Source organism: Pollicipes pollicipes, unplaced genomic scaffold, assembly GCF_011947565.3.
Source record: "Pollicipes pollicipes isolate AB1234 unplaced genomic scaffold, Ppol_2.1 Scaffold_4219;HRSCAF=4965_pilon_pilon_pilon, whole genome shotgun sequence".
NCBI lineage: Eukaryota > Metazoa > Arthropoda > Thecostraca > Pollicipedomorpha > Pollicipedidae > Pollicipes > Pollicipes pollicipes.
This window is the reverse complement of record NW_023596448.1, coordinates 10,528,357-10,538,380: the sequence shown is the minus strand read 5'-3', so window position 1 is coordinate 10,538,380 and position 10,024 is coordinate 10,528,357.

Sequence of the window (10,024 nt, the reverse complement as noted above, 5' to 3'; positions counted from 1 at the left end):
TACACCTTCCCAGACAGCAGACAATGTCGCCTCAAATCAAAGTCACCATAACGGATTCAGCGACCTTTGGGGAGTCTCGATACAGCTGCGAAGAATTCCTTGTTTCATTGTTTTTGCTTTTCGATATGTATTTATATCAATATAATGTAACATATATATGCAATGCATAAATAATATTAATATATATTATATCTATATATATTATATAAACTTATATGAGCTGAGACAGCATTTCATAGCAAAGTTGTGTGCCAAACATAGCGTGTCGCTTTGCAACGACGAGTTTCTGAACGGACTGTAGTACCTCCGATGGGGCATGTCTATGCATATGTTCAGTGCCCTCCAACAAACATGTGCATGTATGGTGACACATTTTTCAAAGTATCATAAGTAGAACATGCAGGCTGCTGCGAGTTGTCACCCTTACAATGAATGCGAATTGACGACAGACGGCACATATCGATGAAAAGAGAGGATTTTGGTGATCTATAATCATGTTTGAACTTTGATTTTCAATTTCGCCAGATGAATTTAGAATAACCGCATAAAGGGGCTGCCACTTATCGAAAATCCCTATAAAACGGTATCAATTGGCCCTCCAAGCCGTCAATGTAAAGCTTTGAACCTAAACCAACAACCAAGATGGCGGCGGCAGCCGCCTGGAGTTATGAGAAATGCCCAAAGTTGCGTACGTAGCAACCAAGCTAATTTGGCTCTCCTAGCTACGTAAAGCTGGTTACGTATAGCATTCCCACCAAAAGTTCGCCACAGTTTGCATTGCATATTGGCACACAAGAAGCATAAAGATGGCAACACAACTAAACGTACCTATCCAGGTGAAAAGCGTCTTCTATAGTGCATGCGTTGTGTATGTAGAACAGTTCATACGATAATAATGTATAACACATGCAGCTTCTGTGAATGGTACCTTATAACGAGTACGAGAAGACAACAAACGACACATGTCGATCAAAAGGATGGATTTTTGTGATTCATGACCAAGTTGACCTTTGGCCCCGATTTGACCTTGACTTGACCACAGACATTGCAAATTAATTGCAAAACTAGAATCTCTTCCATAGGAAAACCCTTCAAAAAAACGGTGTCACATGAACCTCCGAGTCATCGAGAAAACGTGTTGCTCCCAGCATGGAAGGTTTACGCGCGCACTGTCATCTGCTGTCATAAATTTGACTGGTGACTGGATCGATGCCCGAGACACTGTCATCTAAACGGAGTGTTCCACATTTGTATGGAGCTTTGAAATGAAATGGCCATCTTGAAGGTCATCCAGTGTAGTTCACAATATAGCACGGTGCAGTCTATAACTTCGTAACATTTGATGCTTGCTTTAATATTTTCAAATGTTGAACATTCTTCTTAGCTCTAAGAAGTTTCGTCACCTTTGGTGGAATTTTAATTTGCAGCAGCTTCAGCAGCGGTTATGACTTCATGGTGCGTTGGGAAATAAATACATTTTGCTGTACATGGCTGATATATTTTCTAGGCACATACATCAAGCTCCACTCAACAACGCAAAATATGATTTGTTAAATTAGTGGTGGTTGTTGGCAAGTAAAAGAGAACAAGAAAACCCTTGACATCACTATTTGCGTCGCACACAAAATGCGGGTAATGACGCTGCAAGTGCGTGTATCTAATGATCCTGGTCACCACAGCGCTGAAGCAGTCAGCCTTGGAACTCTTTTAAATCCCATCAAGCAAACGTCACGAATTGTGCGGCCAGAGCTGTCGTTTTCTGAGCGGATCAAATACTTCGGCCCTGGATTACCCAGCTCATTGCCCTTTACAGGAAATACAAGACTGATGGAGAACCATAAGCTGCCGCGCTGATAGAACTAGCCGCAAGGCATGATATGATGGATGCTCCTCCATTCTGTTACGGTGCTCAGCTGGCAAATTTAACATGGAAGCGTCGCTGTTGCATGGTTCGTTTCATTTTTCTATTGCCGCCCAACTTGGGCGCTTTACCTTTGCTGAATGACAATATGGATGAAGATATACAAAGACATCAATAGATGACAGCCCTATCGTGGCTACGCCACAAACACAATTGTCATAGAACCCGTGCTTAAAGTGCCATTTAGTTGACGCACTGGAGCCGGATCACCGTATTGGCTCATATTGACTGACGACCTGTATGCACGGCAAAACTTCTTTTGATCGCGCAGAACATTTTATAAGCATGGAAGTGCATTCTGCGCAGTTGGTCGTGGTGGCTCGACGTGATCGGTAGTGGCTGACGCACTCTGCAAAGTCAGATACAACATAGCGTATGTAAAACCTCGTCGTCGCAAAAAATTAATCAAAGGTTTTAAAAAGATTTAGCACACGGTAAGCTGCTAATTAAACTGAGGCAGCAAGCATAAGTTTTAATGTTTCAAATTTAATAAACGTTTGATTCTTTGTTTCAAGCTACTTGTCTGAGTTTAAGAAATCTTGCAAAATGATGGTTGGAAACCCTGTGATATATGCACGTGAACAATTCACTGATGAGCCTATTTTTGGGGTCCAAACTACCCATGCCTCTCAGTTTTAACATGGTCTATGGATATTGAGTACAATGAACCGGCCCTAATGCGTCTACTCCTACTACAATGACTGGGTCAAGTGCGTACAAAGTCAGACGATCTCCTCAATATTGTGAATTTATATTTGCGAGACGCTTGCATTTTACTCAGGAAAGTCCCACAGATGTTTTGGTTTTAAATGAGACTCTTTAACTGAATGTTGACACTTTCAGTTAACATGGCAGCACTTTTGGTAATGCCGTCCGACATGGCGGAACTTTCGGTCATGTGCTGCGGCCAGATTAACCGGACTTCCAGGATTTTCTTAAGGGTGGAATTGGGGGGGGGGGGGGAGCGGAGCTCAAAGACGACACATCACCTATGTTTAACCCTCTGTCAAAAGTTACCATATCGTGAAAAAGCTGTGGGTCTAAGCGGGTCTCCTTGGCTGTGTCTGTGTTGCGAAATAGTAGTGACACCTGATTGGCGTGCTGGAGCTGGTAGTGCTTTTTCATCATGAGATTTTCTTTTCGTTAGGACTAGAAAGTAACGAGCCTAAATTTCCTGAAAGCGTAAAATTGGTAGGGATTCTGAAAAACACAGACCAGGTGAAATTTAACTCAGAGAAACCAGTGACGTGGGCTCTTCTGTGGCAGATGTCATATAATCATGATAAGTTTAAGGGATGCATATGAGTAGTTCTGGGAATGAGGGAATTAGCTATAAAATGAGAAGCCGAGAGTTGGACGACAGTGAGGACGAAAGGACTTAGGGACTTAGGGATTCCAGGGATTTAAATGCTGAAAAGCAATGCGAGGCAGCTAGGAGCAAGCTGGGATTTATTAACAGAAATCTCCATTGCAGGAGTAGAATGCTCGAAGAGTTGCACTTATCTTACGACCACGCCGAGAGTGTTGTGTACAGGCTTGGTCTCCATGCCTCCAAAAATATGTAGATTGGCTGGAGAGAGACCAGCGAAAGGCAGCTGGAATGATAAGTGAGGTTGGCAGCTTAGAATGTGAGGATAGCGTTAAGGCCTTGCATTTGCATTCACTAAAATATCGCTGACTTCGTAGACAGCAAGCGTAAGTTTTAATGTTTCAAATTTAATAAATGAGGAGATCTGATAAAGGCATTCAAGATTATAAAAGTCATACATAAGCAGACCTACAAGCAGCATTGGAAATTAGGTCAAAAGTTAAAGGAAACTAGTTTCAATTAGCAAAAGGCAGGAGTAGAACTATAAAGAGGCAGATGTAATTTAATCAAAGAGAAGTGTATGATTGGAACGGGCTGTCAAACAAAGTTGCAGAGAGTCCCTCCCAAGGAACATTTAAAAGTCGTTTGGACAAATTCTATTGGTCCAAAAATCTCATTCATAAATAAATTCAGGCAGGTCAGGTGATAACATTAGTGTCAAGGGTGAGTGAGGAACCTGGGGTAGGTTAATCTTAATGACCCCTTGTGGCTCTTTGTTGATGTGGTGTCTACATGCCTACATACCTGTTCCGGGGAAAATTTGGAAGTTTGGGGAAGCGGGCTACACCTCCTTAAAGGCGCTATTCCATACTTGCAATGGGTTTTGAACTGAGACAGCACTCGTTATGATCATTCCCTGCAGCTCGTAGCCATGTCATTTTTAAGCCTCCATTTTTTCTTCCGAGCTTGATGCAAATGAGCTAGTGCTGCCTTTTACGACCGTCTATGACAAAGTCACCAAGACATGTATGACGCCATATCTATGTCACGCGAGCACCACAACACATTGGTGGTGTTGTGCTCATGGTCAAGAAAATATAGCCACTCTCAAATTCGTGTATGCCGTGAGACTGTGCCAAGTGTCCATTCGACGGAAGGCAATTGGCTAACAGCCAGATTGTGGAGCTGATTGCATGTTTCGGTCACGAACAACGTTTCACCATAATGACACATCCATTGGGCAGCAACTAGATGTGACCGACATGAGGCTGACAACCAACTAAAGACCTAAGATTAGCTCCGTGGCCGAAAAGCAAAAGCAAGTAAAGAAGATGGTATCACGAAAAAAAACGCAAGAACACCACAGGAAAAGGCCGGAACGCATCCCCATCAAGCTCGGGCAGTCATACGCACAAAAAGGCCGGAACGCATCCCCATCAAGCTCGGGCAGTCATACGCACAAAAAGCGATGCCCCCTTAAGGCGCGTACAAGTGATTTAGGCCGTCCGCTACAGCGACAAGTGTGGCGCAGCAACTTTGGCAGCAATTCCGACATAAAATCTACTGACGTAATCAAACGAGGACGTAATTAAACGATGACGCATTGAGGACCACATTTACTTATTAGTAAATGTTATTCGTAGTAGTTTTTACACTTAAAACATACCAGTACTTAGCATACATAGTGAAACTTTCTACGTTATTTTCGATACTGGCCTTAATAGGTGCCGCATGTGCTAGCCGGCTTCTGGCACCTCCATCCCGCAGATGACGTCTCTAGCCGACGCGATCGCCGGCTGGCTGTCCACGTGGGAGTCGGCTGAGCCTGCTGGGCGTGCTGCAGTGCCCGCCCGGCCGGCGCGCGCCGTTGGGGCTGGGCTGCTGCTGCGGCTGCTGCTGGGTGCCAGCCTGCTGGCGCAGACGGCCACCCTCGGCGCTGTCGCTGAGACAACTGCGCCCAGGCGCCGACTTCTTCCCAGCAGTGCAGGCGTGGCAGCACTTCAGCCTGCTGTCACTGATGATGGCAGCGCTGGTGCTACGCGCCTGCGCCTTCAGGCGCTCGCTGCGCCTGATGCGCCGCATCCAGGCGCTACCGGTGCTCGCCGCCGCGCCCCAAGGCCCGCCGCGGCGCTGGCTCCGGCTCGTGCAGGTCGTGGCTTGCCCAGCTTCTCTGCTCCTTCATGGTCGTCCATACGCTCCGCGGGTGTTGTTGACATGCGGGCTGGGCTCAGCAGCCCGCAAGGCGGCAGCAAGTTCTACTTTTTCACCCCGATTCTGCGGTCGGAGAGCGTGCTGGTGTATTTCGGAGTGCTGGCCCTGCAGGTGGAGATAATCGTATGGCGAGTCAATCCGCCTGCGGACCTGTTCCAGGAGCTGGGCGTGGACACACTGGGGTTGGCATTGGAGCCATGCACACCGTTTTTCTCCGTTCAATCTGCCACGACACATGACCTGAACGTTCGGCATTATATGCCCGCAAATGCTGCTGTTATCGCGTAATGTTTTCGACCAGTTACTTCTCTGGGCCGTCGTCAGGCGTTGCTTTGTCTGAGAGCACCAGAAATGTTTGCCATGCAGCCATGGGCACATTTCAGTTTGCAAAATGTGTGGCAGCTATTCCCCGACGATGCTCTAACCACTACACTCAGGAGGATGCAATGGTTGGTGCATTGGTCCTCACATTGTAGGACCGTGGATTCGAGGCACAGAGCAATCAGGAACACCCGAGGCTGAAAACCCGTACTGCGATAAAGCTATGCGCTAGACATCCTCAGATTCTTCAAAGAGTTGACTAACATCTGAGGCCAGCCGGGGAGGTGACCGGCCAATGCGACAAATATCACCATTGAACCGTACCTGAGTTAAAAAATTGTCTCATCTATGCTGACATCTCTTTAAAACAGCTGTGCAACGTTGCGACTATGCGACGTTTGTATGTATGTATGGCTCGTTTCGTCGACGTTAATCACCCTATAGTTACCACCTGTAGCCGAACAATCATCGAAAAACCAAGAATTCAAGGGACACAAAGTCAAATGAGATAAAGCCAAGTAGCAAAAAGTCTAACAGGATAAAAGTCAAATTCCAAAACGACAAAAGTCAGAGAAGTCAAAGGACAAAAAAGTCAAGCGGGCCAAAAGCCCCAAAAATAAAAGTAAAACGCAAAGTCAGAGTAGGTAAAAGCCAAAAATTATAAAAGTCATCGAGCAAAAGTCAAAGGGATATGAAGCCAACTGGCAAAAAAATTAAATGAGTTTAAGTCAAAAGATAAAAATAATATGCAATCTTTGACTCGCAATCTTTTTCATTCTATCATTTCGTGCTTTCAATTTTGTCTTCTTTGACTTTTTGAACGTTTACTTTTGCATTTGACTTCTTTCCTGTTTGGCTTCTTGCCATCTGATTTTTTGCCATTTAGCTTTTTGTCCCTTGACTTTTGTTTTTACTATTCATCCTATAATTAGTTAACACCATATATCAGTCGAAACACAGGGTCGGAGGAGGATCGCGTCAGCATCAATTTGTTGTCAGCAGGCTGGAAAAGACAGATTTAAAGGGACATCTCAACTTTTTGTTCTTTTCGCTCATTCTTGCGTCAGACGCGAACGATTTGATCAACAATAGTAATTTTCTTGAAATTATTCTGGATAGGTCAGAATTTCGACTTGATGTAGATGATTCTGCGGAAGCAATTTCATTTCATTCCATGCTCACCATTACGACAGTGACGAACTTAATTTGCCTGGCTTTACCAACATGTGTGCCATGTAATCATTGTAAAACACTTGTGTGTGAAACTGTTTTTGTAATGACTGCTACGAAAGCATGAAACACTCTGTATAGACAACGAGATATGCGGCATAAAGCTATTATCCTGTGAATTTAACGAAGCTTTATACTATGACATTGAAATCTCCCCTTTAGCGCTTACCCCAGTGGCCCTTTGCGAGGCGCACTTTGACTTTGAGAATGGGAGTATCACATGACCCATGTGACACATTGGCTCAAACTTCAACCAACCAACTTCTCGGTGGCAGGCCCTTATCCGCTGGGCCAATCACAAACGTTGTTTTATTTGTACCAGTGTAAGTGCACGCGATGTTGTCAAGACGACGGTGGTCGCGACTGCAGGGGAGAAGCGTAGTAGTACTAGGTAGTGTTGTTACAAAGCGCGGATAAGGTAAGTTGGACCTGAAAGTACTTGAAACTGATATTCTTATTATGCCTTGACGGTGCTGCAGTAGCACTATCCGGTGCTGTTTTAGACGCAACTAGTCATAAGTTTTCACTAGAGTATGTTTTTGAAACATTCCCTAAGGAAAGGACAACGGTTTTAAAAAGCTTCTCAGTATTTTTTTTTACGGGGACACCACCGCCATTCAAAAGACATTTAGAAACCGACAAACCAAGAACAACCCAATGCTGCTATTTTTCTCACTCTGCCGCGGCCTTCAGCACTGTCGCAATCCTACACCGCTGTAGAATATCGGACCCTTATAAATTCACATAAAACCCACACCATGCTCAAATGTCGCGGAGTAAATGCCCTCTCAATCTGGACGTGTCTCAACTTTCCACACTACGTATGAAGATACCAAATATTTTCAACAGGCCTCGCTCCTTTCCACACACCGATCAACCAATAACGCTGCCTTTCTGGCAAGACCAAACAATATCAGCCGTGTTTAGTGCGTGACAGACCCCCTACTATGCATTCTCATCTCTTCTCCACAGGGGATCCACCTGTTTCTGTATGTACGCGGCGGTCGTTCTCAGCGTGACGCACGTGCATTGTACCTGCGTGTTCCTCTACTGTTACCTGAGGCACTTGTCACGGGTCGTGGGAATGACACTCGACCGGAAGCGAGCCGCCTCCGGTGGCGTTTGGAGCTCGGCGTGGAAGGATTCCGGCGAAGGGCATTCGGCTATGGTCGGACATTCTGGATGCGCACTCAAAACTTTACCAGTAAGTGGTTGTACATCTCCAGTGGCAGTCTTTGGAGATGAGTCTGAGCCCGAAGTTGCTGGAGTGGCCTGTAGAGCGTCTTGAGCGAGAGCGGGAGGAACAGAGAAGAAATGGAGAAATTGCGACCGCAACGACGGCTGCAAGATCGTACCGCTTTTAACTAGTTCTCGAATGCCGCAGCCTCTGTATTCGAGGACAGAGCTTACATTGCGTAAAATCGGCATTCAACCAAACGCAGTGCCAGACAGTGACAACTTGCAATTTACGCATTTGCTGGCGAATTCGTTTAGTTTTGCGTGCCAACTTGAAAAGACACGTACGTATGTGGTGTGCACACACCTATCAATTACCTCTTTGATTTTTGTCCGCAACGTAGTGGTGCAAACATTTGTTGGCTGTCGTTGCAGACTGCACGGAGAGCTACAGAAGTGCTTTGGCGAGTGTGGTGTCTTCACTCACACGGTCAGCTTCATGAACATGTGCCTCATTGCCTATATCTTCACTCGGGTAAGATTGTTTTGCCATGGTTAATGGTTGTTGGGCCGGTCGTTTGGACTGTTCAAAAAATATTCGTGTGTGCGCACCTATGTACTAAAAGCCTTAGTACAGCTATCACGCAGGTCATCTGGCACCAAGTAGGCAACCTGGTCCCACGTAGATCATCTAACAATGTTTTTAAGGGGGTGCAGATTATTTTGATAACTAGTGGCAAGCAAATTGTGCAAGTAGGGTGGCGACCCATATTTTGTTAACCCTTTTTTCTTGCATCATGCAACAGCCAGAGTAGATTTGGACAGAGAAATTCACTCTATCTGCTTCATTACAAGGCTCCTATACCATACGGCTCCCTATCTCTGTGTTTTGAACTAGCATGCACTCATGAAAAACGACATTTAGCTCCATGCTTCATGTGCAGAATGTGTTTATACGTTTTAATAATGGCCCCTAGCCCTTTCTGAATATTGTATTGTTGACGCCAGTTTCTTGCCAAACTTTTAACGGGGATTAAGCAATCAAGGTACGGGACGCGCACATCAAGCTTACTTAGAAATATTGGCAGGCGTAAAAAAGCATTTCATGTTTTGGGAAGGTTGCTCATGCACAAAGCCTTATTTTATTTCCTCATGCTTTATTCCAGTTTCTTTAAAATGTGTTTCGCCGCAATGTCAGAAGCTACAACGACGTAGATCCTCAATATCTATCGTAATCGTTTAAGTTCACGTTCGGTATGCCTTTAACGCCTTGTTCAAGCAGGTTTGGCTATCTGAGATTTGACGTTAGGGTTGCATATGCCCATATGTTCTCTTTCTAAAATATATCTATGATCTCTCTCGCACATTTGTGAATTGATCTATTGTACTGATGCCTGAGAACGCCCCCAATGCTATACAAGATTCAATAAATGCTTCCTATTTAAGCTCGTGTTGTCTCCAGCAAACGGTTGTTGGGTCATCGGGTGACTGTTTTTCTTAATCTGGCTTCCACATACTTGAGCTGTGTTTAAATATTGCCGCTATTTTTACCAGTCCTGTCCCTTCGAGTTTTACCCTCGCGATTTGAGGAGGGTGATAAGCAAATCGGGCTACCGCTTTGTCCACGCACACTGCGTACAGGCCTGGTCGTGATCACAGCTGCCTGTCGCAGCTCGGGACGCAGCACAAAATGACGTCATGTGACGTGACAAGGGACGCCGTCGCGCTGTTTCAGATGAGACCAGTGAGCGATATGGACTGGATGTCATGCGGGATTGGCATCTCTCTCCTGACATTGTCCACGTTGTGCATACTGTTTGAAGCCTTGTCTCTGGACGCCGTCCGCTCCGCCGTGA